Raw genomic sequence first — 13,381 nt, 5'->3', positions numbered from 1 at the left:
CTCTCTCTCTCTCTCTCTCTCTCTCTCTCTCTCTCTCTCTCTCTCTCTCTCTCGCCCGCTACCCAGCGTTACGTGGATAAGTGGACTGCCCCAAAGGTGATTGATTGCGGCAAAGCCCGGCCGAAGCGAGGCGAGTGATGTGAGGAGGAAGTGAAGGTGTCGGTCGGGGTGCCTGTGTCCGCCCAACCGTCTGTCCGTCCGTCTTCCTGACCGTCTGTCCGTCCATCTGCCCCAATTCATTTTGCCCGTCCCTTTTGTCCCATGTCTATTTTAGGCTTCCCTACTGTGCCTCATGCGCGCACGTGTTCGAAAGCAACATTTATTTACCCGACGCAAACTGGCGTCGCTCCGATTTCGAGCGGTTTCGAAGTAGTTCTCTGCACCTAGTTCAATCCCAAATCACGAAAAGTCGCTCGAGTATTACAACCGCGTGGTTACAACAGCCCTGTATACACCTGACTGACATCATATGGTGCACTATTTCCTCGTAGCTCGGCGAAGCGGCGGCCAAACGCCAACACCCCGCCCCGCCCCACCTTGCCACACCGACAGCTCCGCTAGAATAAAATATGCATGGGGCTGTTAAAATTGTCCGTGGGGGGGAGGGGGGGGGGGTCCGTGGCCTGGCCAGGTCCGGAGGGCGAGCGCGGTCGCCGGGGGCCGAGGGAGGCGCCCGACCCTAGCCCGCCCCGCCTCAACCCCCACACCTGCTTTCCACCGCCGCTAGGCCCCCGCGCTGTTGTATCGATCCCTCTGCGGGAACGCCCCGCCCCGCCTGCACCGCCTCACCCCGATTTGCCGCTGTAGATATGAAGAGAGACGCGCAGCGGCGTGATGTGTCCGACGTCGTGGCCGACGTTGCCTTTGAGGCCTTGAACTAGAAGGATAATCCACCGGGTGCCCAAGCGGTTCGCCACAAACGTACAGTCTGTAGTCTGCCCGGATATGTTCGTCTGGGCGGACTTACCCCGCTCAGCCCACGACACTTATCTCTAACTCTCTGTCTCTCGCTCTAGGCCCGTGTTTTCAAAGTGCCCTTTGATATGTCAACTATCAGGTTTTGAACTGGCCATGCCATGCGTTGCCGTGTGTGCTTTTACTGGCGTAGCCCCCAGCCCCACCCCCTTCCCCCAAACCCCAACCCCACCCCCAGTCGCGTGCGCTCGCCACCCTCCCCTTGCACCCCTTTCTACCCTCTCTCAACCTACTCCCACCCTCTCTCAACCCCCTCTCTACCCCCTTCCATCAACCCCTCTCCCCCTCCTCTGCCCCCGCGCTCCGCGGACGGGTGGGTGATAAAGGGCAGTGTTGACCCCTTTCGCCCCCCTTCACTTATAGAATTGTCTTGGTCGGGCCAAGGGAGGGAGCGAGGGCGATTGACGGGTTGTTCGTTCATATGGTGCACTTTTTCCTCATATCTCGGCGAAGCGGCGGCCTAACGCCAACGCCCCAAAATGTTGACGCGTCGCGAGCGAAGAACTTCGGTCCGCTCGTTGCTCTGCAGAAAGTCCGCACAGGGCGCGGCACCCGGTACTTATGACACGCCAGGCTGCCCTGCCGCCGTGGCGCCGGTGCCTGCCCTGCCGTGCGAAGTTCAATCAGCTTTTCCTTTTGGGCCCACCGGTGCTGCTCGTGCTGACGCGCCGCCTGGCCGGCTGGCCGCGGTCAGGTCACTGCAGTGGGCTTTTCGGGGGCCCCCTTCTGCCCTATACCCACACCTCCACTACTTCGCCTTCCCACATTCCCCTCGCGCGCACTATGGCACTTGTCAATCCAGAGTGCCGCCGCCCCGCCCCAACCCCTTTCTGCCCCCTTCCACCTTTTCCACCCCCTCCACCCGCCCCCAATGGACAAGTTGTTTGCCTACTGCTGATTGATGTTAGCGCGTTGGCACCAGGTGCTCCGCGCGAGCGAGTTGACGCCTTCCGAGGGAAAAGATCGTAGAAAGAAGAGAAGACGAAATAATGCGAATTCTCAGGGAATAAATCGTTTGCCAGGAGATACGCTTTCGTTTCTGCTTGCTATGAAAAGGTTCACAACGGCCCAAATTATTTATTTTTTAAACGCGAAACCGAATCCCCTTCTGTTTAGAATTATTCGGCTCTACAACGTTAGGTTGTGAAAAATTCAATCCAATAACCGTGGACATAATATTTCTATGAAGTTGTAAATAACCGATAAAATCCGATAAATCCTAATCTTATTTGGAATCGACTTGAGTTCTGTGTTAACCGTGGGTCTCACCAGAAGGCAGTGCTGCACCTTGTCATCGCCGCTCCGCGTTTGGGTCACCGTACCGTTTGAGAATGAATATCAAGTCAGAAGCCATTTTCTCAAGCGAAGGAATTTTGTTCTTTGATCACTTTGAATCACACTTATAAACCAAGTGTGCAACTGTTCAAAATTGAGCCGTACAACTTGAGGTTGGATACTGCTTGCAAGTGTTCAACTGCGTAGTAGCACACTTGCACGTGTTCAACTTGGCAGTTGAGCACTTCCCACAAACAAAGTGTCCCATTGTCCAATCCAAGGAAGTGTTCAACTGAGGAGTTGCAGACTTTGCTTTATCAATGCAACTGCTTCGTTGAAGTTTTCTTTTGAAAAATGGTACAAGTTGAGTATTTCCAAATTTTCTAGTGCTTCTGCGCCAAATTAACCACAAAACATTTTAATTTTCATTCAGTAATACCTATTGTAAGACTATTGTTCCATTTCTGATATAAGCCTCGGTGTCACACCCTGAGTTGCCCTTTTGGGGAGAAATGGGGAGGGAAGCGGAGGGAGCGCAAGGGGATGAATAGCATTTGACAGAAGGTCACCGCGGGGCCGCAAGCCCTGCAGGGGAGGGATGGGCTGCGCACAGCGTGCCCTTTGCCTGCTCAGCCGAGCACGGCTGAAATATGTGTGTCGGTGTGGGTACTCTACATCTCCGTCCTGAAAGTGAGTGATTCCAGAGGCATTCTCCCTCCCACTCTCCTTCCCTCCTTCCCCCCTCCCCTTTCTGTCAGTGCTCGCGTCTATCCATCTATCCATCTCCATCTATCCATCTCCCCCCCTTTTCTGTCAGTGCTCGCGCTTTGCATCCAAGTTTGGCCTATAGTTATGCATCACGTAAGGCGGGCCGCGCAGGACAGGCCCGCGACAGGCGGCCGTGTTGGGTGGAGATGTCCGATGCGTAAAATATCGCACACCTCCTTTAATGCCTGTCACAGTAAAAAATAGCCACATTAAAGTTGTCAATTTTGTTCTTACTGAATACTGTACGGTATTCAGCAACGCTCAGTCCTGCGTACAGTAATACCGATACATGTAAGTACCCCTGTGTTTACAGATAATCTTCCCAGAAATGTATAATAGTTACTTTCAACACCAACCGTTCATGAGGAAACCGCACAAACACGTGTGGAGCGACAGTTCATCGAAAATCGTTTTTCACGGAGAAAAATACATTGGTTGTTGTCACTAAATTGGTGTTCAGTCTCACCCCTCAGTCACAACCATTAGACGTTTTGACGTTGTGCTGGTTGTGCGTTTGTACGCACATATCTTATTGTTCAACAGAACGTCCTATGGTTATTACTCAGGGGGCAGACTGAACACTATTTAGGTACAACAACCAAATTGTTCGGTCGTGATGACCATTTTTCTCAGTGTTCCTTCCCGAGGTTATTTCAGGTGCTTGCCCCATCAAACGCTCACCCAAATTGTGGTAGCCGGGATGCTTTTAATTTGTTTTGTTTTTTGTAGTGTCTATACAAGAATTAGAGCGCCCCTAAAGGCTTTAGTGGCCCCTGTGTGGGGGGTGGGTGGGGCGGCCACCTTGTTTAAATGACTGTGAGGGCGTGGCGCGGCGGGGTGGGGTCTCGGCGGGGCGGAAGGGGCGCTCCGCATGGGGTGGACGCATGCGCGGTGCCGTCGCCATGGCCGCCGCTGGAGGGTGGCCGACGGGGACCCTCTGCGGGGCGCAGGGCGCCGCAGGGCGCGGCCCCCGAGTCCAGTCGAGGTTCGGACAGCGAGGAGGGTGGGCGCCCCGGCCTGAGCAGGGGGATCACCAGCGCTCACCAGGCCCACCAAGGCTCGCCTCACCTGCCAGAAAAACAACCACCGGTCCTGGTGAGTTCTAAAGCGTCCAGGAGCAAGTCCTCGGTGAGACGCTCTGCACGGTATATGGCCATGGGCCATGTCGAAGTAAGAATCATGCTCATACTGCGCGCCCTAGGAGGAGGGGGTACTGTACTGATAATATAGCGTCTAAACGCACAGGACCACCAGGGACCTACTAATCTCAAGGTCGAGGTAATACCGACTCTAAAAAAGCATCGTTTCGCATCGATGAGCGGAGTTAATGTTAAATTCACCGCGAAAACTGCACAATGACGCTGGTCGATCCATAGTTTTCTAAGACCATGCAAGCTAACGTCCTTTCAAGAGATGGTGTTGAAGCTGCCAACCCTATCACAGGTTGGCTCTTTCAAACGGAAATTTTTACATACTATCAAAACCCAACTTTGACTGCTCGCTCAGATAATATTCCACAAAAACTGAAGTACGCGTGACGTCAACATCTAGTGTTCGACAATCGTGATTGCTCAGTTTTCATTGTTTTTGATCGGAATTTGTCGTTCAAGTAACCAAACAGCACAGCACGGCCTTTTTGAACGACGGGGAGCAATGCCCTGGGCCTTGGGCTTGGGTATCGTGACGCGGCTGGCTGGTGCGGCTGAGGCGCACTGAGGCTAGCAACCGATCGACCTAACTGGGGTGGGGTCGCGGCCGGCCTGGGACCGCGCGCGTGTCAAGCAGGCTGTGGTAACAGCACGTTGGTGATGTGCGCAGTTGTAGTGTGCCTAGATGTAATGCGTTACTGATATGTATGCCGGATATGGATTAGTTGCCTATTTGAAACGAAAATTGTGTACCTTCACAATCTTAGTATAGGTGAGTTTGTTATTCGGAAATAAATGATTTGCTTCGTAGCGTTTTCTGTTTCCTTTGCACGGCACAGGCTGCGATGTCCTGCGGTTGTTGCTGTTCTTGTCCCTTTTGCACTTCTCGTGCGAATCGCTCCCAGCGACTTGCTTTGTTGCTGCTGTGGGAATCGTAGACAATGTGTCCGCCTCCAGATCGACGCCTTGTGCTCTGCGTCTGTTGCTGTTGCTTTTCCGTAAAGCGGAAACAGTAGCGCCGGCTTTCCCGTTAGCTTTATGTACATCTTTTTTCCCCGTATATGGTTTTGTACACTGGCAACAAACAACAAGCAAACCCGTCGTGGTTTTCTTTCTCTTTAATTTGTAAGGGGTTGGACACCCAAGTTTGTGGAACGAATTGGTCATTTTCATAACGACTACAATTTTTGTAACTGAGGCCGGGGATTATTGTCGATTATTGTTCCACTTTTAGAACGTACAATCTCGCACAGAATCCAGTACCAGTGGACCGCTGGACCGTGTGTCCCACAACACCCAATCCGCAACCTAAGAGTTCGATTCACTGTTTCTTTGAAGTGATATAGTCGGTAAAATTATTCGAAAGCTCAAAAAGGCGTCGTGTAAAATCTGCGAGGTCTTGTAGGAGCGGGTCAGAGACCCTCCCCCGGATGCGCGCGCAGAGCGGCGCAGAGAGACCCAAACGACTAGGCAAGGACATTAAAATTTTACTCTTTTACTCTCAATGTCTTGTTTCCCGTCGGGACGGGCGGCCGGGCGGCACGCCAGGCCGGGCCGCGCTGCTCCGCCACACTCCCTTGCCCTCGTCGTCCTTATTTCGTCCTTTGCGTCCAAACAAAGCAAGCAATTCTTTGGCTCTGCCCGGCTCTGCAGCGAGTTGTTCGCTAGATTTGTCCCAGCGGCCGGCCGGCGAGGAGGGAATTACCAGAGGGACGTTCAGGTTGGCAATTACCTGCTGGGGAGGGGGGCAGAGCGCCTGGGCATCAACCCGACAGCCAGTGTCCGCCCGGTCACAGAGGCCAGATCTATCTATCTATCCATCTATCCATCTATCCATCTCCATCTATCCATCTATCTATCCGTCCATCTATCTGTCCGTCTATCGAACGATAGGATATATCTATCACAATAGTCCAATGCTTGTTCTTGAATTCCGTGGACAAATTATCAATTGATCCACATCCATCCATCCACCCATTCATTCATTCATTCATCTATTCATCCATTCCCTCATCAATTCATTAATATCCATCCATCTATTGAGTCATGAATTCATTTATCCATCGATCCTTTCATACCTACCCAGACCTCATATCCATCCCCATTCATTCATCCATTCGCCAAAGTCGTTCGTTATTCGTTCGTCCGACCTGCACTCGACCTAAGCCGGCCCGACGGGGCGCGGCCGGCGAGGCTCACAGCACGACGACTCTTGTCCAAATAAACTGGTTCAAAGAAGCGCCCCCGGAGGCTAAACGGGTTTGACAGCGCGGCGGCCGCGCGCTCTGTGTTGCGAATGGCAGAGAAGTAACAAATAATAAAGAACACAAAGTAAAGGGGGAAAAAAGGATGATGGCTGGCGAAGCAGGCGACATAATGCACTGCTTCTGCGAACTGCATCGTAACGAGAAGGCTCCGCCGCTACGCTCCACCGCCACGCTCTGCCACGCCCAGCCACGCTCCGCCACGCCCTCCTCGCGCTGCCCATCCGCCGTGCCAACTAATTTATAAAAATCATTTTAATGACAACAGAGGAAACATAAAAATAACAATTAGTCTGTAATTGACGTCAGGGCTGGGCAGCGAGCTGGGCAGCCTGCGCCGGGCTGCGCGGAGGTCTTGCCTGGTCTGGGCATATTATATCTACTGCGGCATCCAGTCCGACGAAAGGTGGAGTAGCGAAGGTAGTGCGGGTGGCGGAGAACATAGCATTCGCTTTACTAAATATAAAGAAAAATTGAAATGTAAAACACTTTGGCTCGTCTTAATAGGCGCACGCTCAGTGCTATCTGTCATCTCTCTCTCTCTCTCTCTCTCTCCCTCTCTCTCTCCCTCTCTCTCTCTCTCTCTCTCTCTCTCTCTATAAATGAAGCCAGGGCGGCTAGTGCTAGGTGCAGGCTATACGCGACCACTCAGAGTGCAGTGGTCTTTGGTATTTTCCATTTCTATATCAAAGCCTGATTGAATTCATCGTTCATCTCGTCGTTCGCACTACACTGGTAAAAGGAGTCTTTAATTTTGAACGTCAATTGACGTTTAAGTTCAAGTGTGCATTTTCTAGACACTTTGTGATGTCTAACTATTTTATACGTCAACTTTCGACACTTCCGAAACGTACAGCAGCTGCACACCGTATGGTTCCCTATTGACAGCATAGAACTGTGCATGTTCAAGTGTGCAAAATTTAAAGTTTACAAAACGTCTAAACTTTGCACACCACGCAAGTGTGCAACTTGAGTTAAACACCATGTAATGTGCAGAATCACAACTTGCACACGTTTAGTGTGCAAATATTGCACATTTGTTTTACCAGTGTAGGAATATAAAAGATTGTCACTAAGAACAACTTTGGCTTTATCGAACCATTATATTATGAATCTATTGTTCCTTGGTATTTCAGGGTCGCGTTATTGTAGCGCCGGGATAAAACTTATCCATTTTTACGCGTTCTAAAGGCGATAGTGTAGTCCCGATATCATGGTGTTCAGGGAACGTGAGAAAAACGTTAGGTGGTCGGCGTCACGGTTCGGTCTAAGATGGTACAGCGAGCGAGAGAGAAGAAAAACAGGGAAAAAAGGATCGAAACAGGTGGGAGTATCGCTCTACTGCAGCCGAAAACCACATCAATGGCAGTACCAGCGCCAGAGGTGGCTGAGGAGGAAAGAGGGGTCTAAGCGCCCTATTTAGTACCTTCGGAGCGTGACAACACTTAGAACTAAAAGTGGTCTTTTCGCCCGGATGAGAGAGGAAGAGAGAGAAAGAGAGGGAGTGAGAAAGAGTGGGATAAAAAAGAGACCACGTTGACGATTGAAGAAAATGTAACAACCGGACGGAGGGCAGAAGAGGAGGGAGTGACTTGCACCTCGGCAAGGCACGCATAGCCGCTGCACGACTTGCACAGGCCGGTTCCACAAAATATCTAAAAACACTATCGGCCCAACCCCTCCCCATTTTATTTGCCAGCGCCTGGAACTAACTTATACCGGGCACTATAGTCTGTACCATACGAAAGGGGGTTTGTATATGGCTCATGGTTGAGCCTCGTTTTTAACCCCCCCCCCTCTTTTTTAGTCTGTGCGCAGCGTCGGTGTCCTGTCATTTTCCCCGTCTGGCTTCGCCGTTTCGCCGCGTTGTACCCTTTTTTTTTTTTTTTGCCACCACCGGCGTGGAACAGCAGGGAGGGACAGAGAAAGAGATGTTGCTAAAGAGGGGCGACATGCGCCGGTGCAAAAGGGGAAACCAGCGGAAACTGAAAATGCAATCCGGTGCGCGCCTAGGCGGAGGAAAGGGGGCGGAGGGTTGTCGAAACAAGTAGCTCGCGTTTTATGCTTGTGAGATGCTATCGACCCGTTCCACAGCCGTGGCTGCAGTAGTAACCATTTGCTAAAGCACCGCTGCTAGGCTACAAATACGACATCATTCTGCAAAGCCCCTTCTTCCCGGGCTCATATCTGGTACTGGTCAGGGCTGAGGCGTTCCGGGCTGGCTGAGATCTGGACTCTCGCTCTTGTCCAACATCCCGTAACGAGAAGTTAGAGGATATGCCACGCTAGCTTGTTTTGACGCTGTTTCAATGTGATTGAGGGCTGCTTCTTCACACAGGAGACCTGTAAACCTGATCGATTCGAGGATGTATATATAATAGCGTTTGTACATCCAAATTACGTGCCTGATCCTGAATATTTTAACCAGCTTGGCTCCATTTTCATAGTTAACAGCTGATCTCCCCCCGTTTGCAGTATTCAAATTACTTTATTCTTGAAGCATATAACATTCGACCGTAATATTTAAAAATAAAGAAAGCACGTGCGTTAATGTTTCTCCAAATTGTAATATATGTAACAGTATGGAGAAATTGTAAAGAAACTAGAAATTGGTGAATGCGATAAATATTTTTTTTTGAATGGATTTATTTCATATTATGCACATGCACATACACGAGTTGGCTTAGTGTATAATGTGTTGTCGACTGTGTGTTTTAATCTGGTTTCTGCTGCACATTCTCATCACGGCGCCAAAGCGCGCGCGCGCGCGGCCAGAGCACTTGTTCTCATGCCTGTAAGCGAATGCAAACGTGACTAATAATGCGGGGCGCTATGGTCCGCGGGGCCCGCAGGCAATGCCAGAGGCTGCCCCTCCGGCGCCTTATTCTTATTATTATTATTATTGTAAGAAGATGGATCACATTATTGTAGCGCAGTGCAAGGCAGCGCCAGCGCCGCCAACCTCGTGGTCGTGATTTTCGTCGCAGACGGTGGCGTTGCGGCCTCGCGATCGTGTTGTGGGAAAGCACTAGGAGGAGGAGGTGGAGGAGGAAGAGGGGGGGAGAATACACCAGTAAATGCTGATACGAAATTAAAATCGGTCCGGCATAGCGTCTCGCAGCATTGCATTATTGTGTGAGCGGTGGCGTGGCGGCGCCTGCCGGGGGCCGGAGCGCCTGCGGAGCGCTGGGGTAGGCCAGCCGCCCGCACGTCGCCTGGGCGGGTGGCCCACCCTGCCCCTGGCAGCCGCCCGCGCCGCTGCGCCAGCCGCCCGCCCGGCCTCAGCCTCGGATGCGTAGCGTCGCGTGAATTCAAAGTCACACTTGTATTGTGAGCTGTTTTCTCCTGTCTTTCAAATGTGTTACACACTGTGTAGCTGTGTGTCACACGTCCTCTTTACAATTTCGAGGGACTATGCAGAACAAAGTGCGGAGCCACTTTTGCAAAGTGTAAAATATCAGGAATGTGACAAAAGCACGGAATTTGACGAATCTACAAACCGGCCATGATAAACACTGCTTCGTTGTGAACAAGGGCAGGAACAATGTACTGCGCGTACGGCGGCGCGGCTCACCGCTGGGGACGAGGGCGGCTCGCCGGACGGCGCATCCTCCTCGGTGTGCGCTGCTGTGGCGAGCCTCACGGTGAGCCTCTCGGTGAGCCTCGTGGCCGGCAGGTATCGTGCGCCACGCCACGCCTCGCCGCTCCTCGCCGCCGTGCTCGCCGCGCCGCGCCGCGCCACGCCGCTTGCCACGCTCGTTACCCGACATGCGCTAGCAGGCGCGGGAAGCGGCGCGGAAACCGAGTTAGGGGGCAACAACCCAACTGTACGGCACCGGCGCGGCCGCGGCACCTGCAGGGGCGGGTCCAGGAGGAGGGGAGGAGACGTGGCGGCCCGCGCCGCGCGGGCTGGAACCACGTGACTCTCAGTGGAGGGGATCCAAATATCATGGGGAGCCAACAGGGGTACAAATGTCGCAGGTGTACAAAAACTACGGGACTCCTATCGACTCTATAACCACCATCCCGATACTTTTGCAACCCCACGATATTTGGATTCCCCCCTTGGTTGGGGAACATCCCTAGGCCCCTACCTGGGCCCCGCTCCACCGTCCTCGCCCCCGCCTGAACAGCCTGTTTATCAACATAGTATATGTTTTCGCGACCCCCGCCGCAGGCCGGGCGGCGGCGGGCGGTCCTGTTAACATTCCACGGCCAGAGGGTGACTTGTTCGGTGTGAGTTTTACCCGCACCAGCTCGTATACATTACGGTTAGGCCTCTGAGAAAGTCGGATGTGGGAACTGCATGTCCTGTAAGTACTCGGAGGCACTGCCGGCTGATGTAGGTGCTTCTGCTCCTCCGCTATCAGCGGTGCGCGCGTGTACAGCAGGGAGTTGTTTTTCTGTTTCTTTTTACGAACACTCCCCCCTACCCCCCACCCCCGTCCTAATCCCTGCGGCAGCTGCTGCTGATGTGTGTCCGTTACACTTTACGAGCCGAACTCTTAGCGCCGTACTCGCTTAGCTTACGTTGGCACTCAGAACGACACATTCTGCATGCTTTTTAGGGATTTTCATTTTTTTTTTTTTTTGTATCTTTCATTCCTAAAAGAACATCTGAGAGAGTTCAGATATTTTGCTGATTTGACATATGCCAGACTCCCTAAGAGAATGTCAAAATGGGGGCAAGCAGAGCGACCACGCCGTTTAGAGTGCGCTGTTTTAACTTGTACACGGTGTCTGTTCGAATAAAGTGTTTGTAAGAGCAGATCTGGCTGTTATTTTTGTATGTTCTTGCCCTTTCCTCCCGGTGATTTTTGGTGGTTTAAAAGCAGCATTCTCTGGTCGTGTTTTTCGTCTTTATGTTGTAAACTCACTGCATCCGTCTCATCGGCGTGACGCCGCAGTCACCGCGTTTAGTCGCCCGTTCATGCTTTTTTTTTCTTCTTTTTTGTGCCCCTTTTCCCCTTCTTTCTTTCTGATTTTATTTCTCCCTTTTTTTCTCGCGGGTAGGCTCCGTGATCCCAGCGTGTTGTGGGTGGCGTGGCGGTGCCTCCAATGGGGCCCGCAGGGCTCTCCGGGCGAAACATTCTAGACCAGATTGGCCGTAGTTTGTTTTGCAGGCGCTGTGCGGTCGTTCACCCCATCCCTAGAGTCCCGCTGGAGTCTCCCTGGAAAGATCTCCGCCTTGGGTCTCCTTGGAATTGGGTGCTGCGGGCGGCGAGGGGGGCTTCTACCATGCACACTGTCGTGTCAAGTGTTCAGAGGCACTTCCAAGTGTTTAACACATCTAATGCGCACTTGCAATTATTCGGCTTGTTATTAGTCTTAATAAGATATCAAATCAAAAATATATTACTCCCTTATGGTATGGTATACTGTAAGTTTCTTACAAAGATCTCTCTTTTTAATGCACGAACAAATTCTTTGTATCGCGAAGGGCTTGTCTCAGTAATTCGAAGAGAGCACGAGTTTATTTATTAAAGTGGTGCTCTTTGTAATCCGTTCGTAATATAGTCGTTCCAAACCTTTTGTACGTTACAAACACAATTTTTCGTAATATGAAGACTGCTCCTCGTAAGGACCTAAAAAAGAGTGTAACTGTACAGCATTCCTGACTCTTTTTTCAAACAATGAGCATTCGGAATCACTAGGTAATACGGCGCCATCCAGGTGTCTCCCGCTGTAATGTTTCGAATCTAAACTGACAAAGCGGGAAATGCAGAAACCTCTTCAGTGGGGACGCAGTTGTCTATCGGGGTCCTTGATGCAGAAGAACCTTTGCTGGATGTACATAGAGACGGCGTTACATGGAGTGAAAAGTTTAAAGTAATTATTGTAGTCCTTGATAGTGTTAAGCCTGGGTTCCGAGTGTACTGTATGCCAGAGGCTAGACTTCGCAGTCACGATTCCATAGTTAGGCCCTTCCGGGGCGCGTTGGTCCTGCTGGGACGGTGAGGGTCCAGCGCTGTGCGGATGGTCTAACAGTATGCCCCACGGTGGCCCTCCGTCATCGCCGGGACATGCACACGGGCACTACCGGCAGCACGAGGGGCCTAAGTGCCTAAGGTCCTAACCATTGTATGGTAATGAAGTGCATGAGCAAGGACTGTGTGCCCTTACGGGCCGGGCCGGGCGTGGCGCGGCCCCGGAGACACCCTGGTCGACGTCGACAACGTCGTTGCGCAGCCCGCGGGGCGGGAGGACAGCCCGCCGGGCCGCATGCGCTTACACGTGTTGGATTGTCACACACTTCAAAGTGCGCGGTAAAGTAGTTCATTTGAAACGTATAAACCCCTGCCATGTTGCCTTAGTGTGGTGGGGTTGGCTAACTCGCGTCGCGGGAGGTGTGCATGTGACTCGCACACGCGACACGGTTCTGCCGCGGCACACGAGCGTGACAGCGTGACGGTTGCGAGAGCGCTGCGTGACTGCTGCGTGACTGCGCCGCGCGTCGAGCCAAGAACCATCCAAGGAAGGGTCGGTTCAAAGACGATTCAAAGAAACTAACTAAAACCAAACCCATGGTTTCTTCTGAGAATACTGAACTGGACTTGTCCATACTGTTATTCAAACACTGTGATGTGACATTCAGTTGGATGTGAGTTTCATCACGTTGCCTAAGTAATCAAATTTCAATTTAACTTGACTTACATTTTCCTCGCTTTGCTCTAACAGCTACACTCAAAATGAGTAGAGACAATTTTTCCACTTTGAAGTCGCGCAAGACGTGCAGCGGGTCCACTTTTCATAATGAATGGGTCCCGTTATGTTTCATTTGTTTCCCCCTCGCTCGACCTTGAGCAGGGCTGAGAGAATTTCTGGCATTATTCCCCCCCATTTCTCTATCTCTCTTCCTCTCTTCATTTCCCTTTATCTCCTTACCCCGTGTTGCATTATTCCTGATGATGTGAATCCCGCAGGCCAAAGGCTGGCATGCGCCGTCGCCCC

The 13,381-nt window shown here is 51.9% G+C and overlaps 1 protein-coding gene across 3 annotated transcripts in view; it reads left to right on the top strand.

Moving 5' to 3' along the window:
• The window catches only part of LOC113216584 (transmembrane protein 43 homolog), an 87,549-nt gene that overhangs the window by 4,477 nt on the left and 69,691 nt on the right, over window positions 1-13,381 (top strand). For 2 of the 3 annotated variants that reach the window (XM_052270274.1, XM_052270273.1), the window contains exon 1: window positions 3,991-4,113. The exons of the other annotated variant lie outside the window; for it this stretch is intronic. The gene's annotated coding sequence lies outside the window, so the exon portion shown is untranslated. Of the gene's footprint in view, window positions 1-3,990; window positions 4,114-13,381 lie in introns of those variants that run through there. 3 annotated transcript variants of the gene reach the window in all.

This window comes from Frankliniella occidentalis, unplaced genomic scaffold (genome assembly GCF_000697945.3).
Source record: "Frankliniella occidentalis isolate FOCC.00 unplaced genomic scaffold, Focc_3.1 Scaffold115, whole genome shotgun sequence".
NCBI lineage: Eukaryota > Metazoa > Arthropoda > Insecta > Thysanoptera > Thripidae > Frankliniella > Frankliniella occidentalis.
Note: the sequence above shows the minus strand (reverse complement) of the source record. Positions and strands in the feature narration are given on the sequence as shown.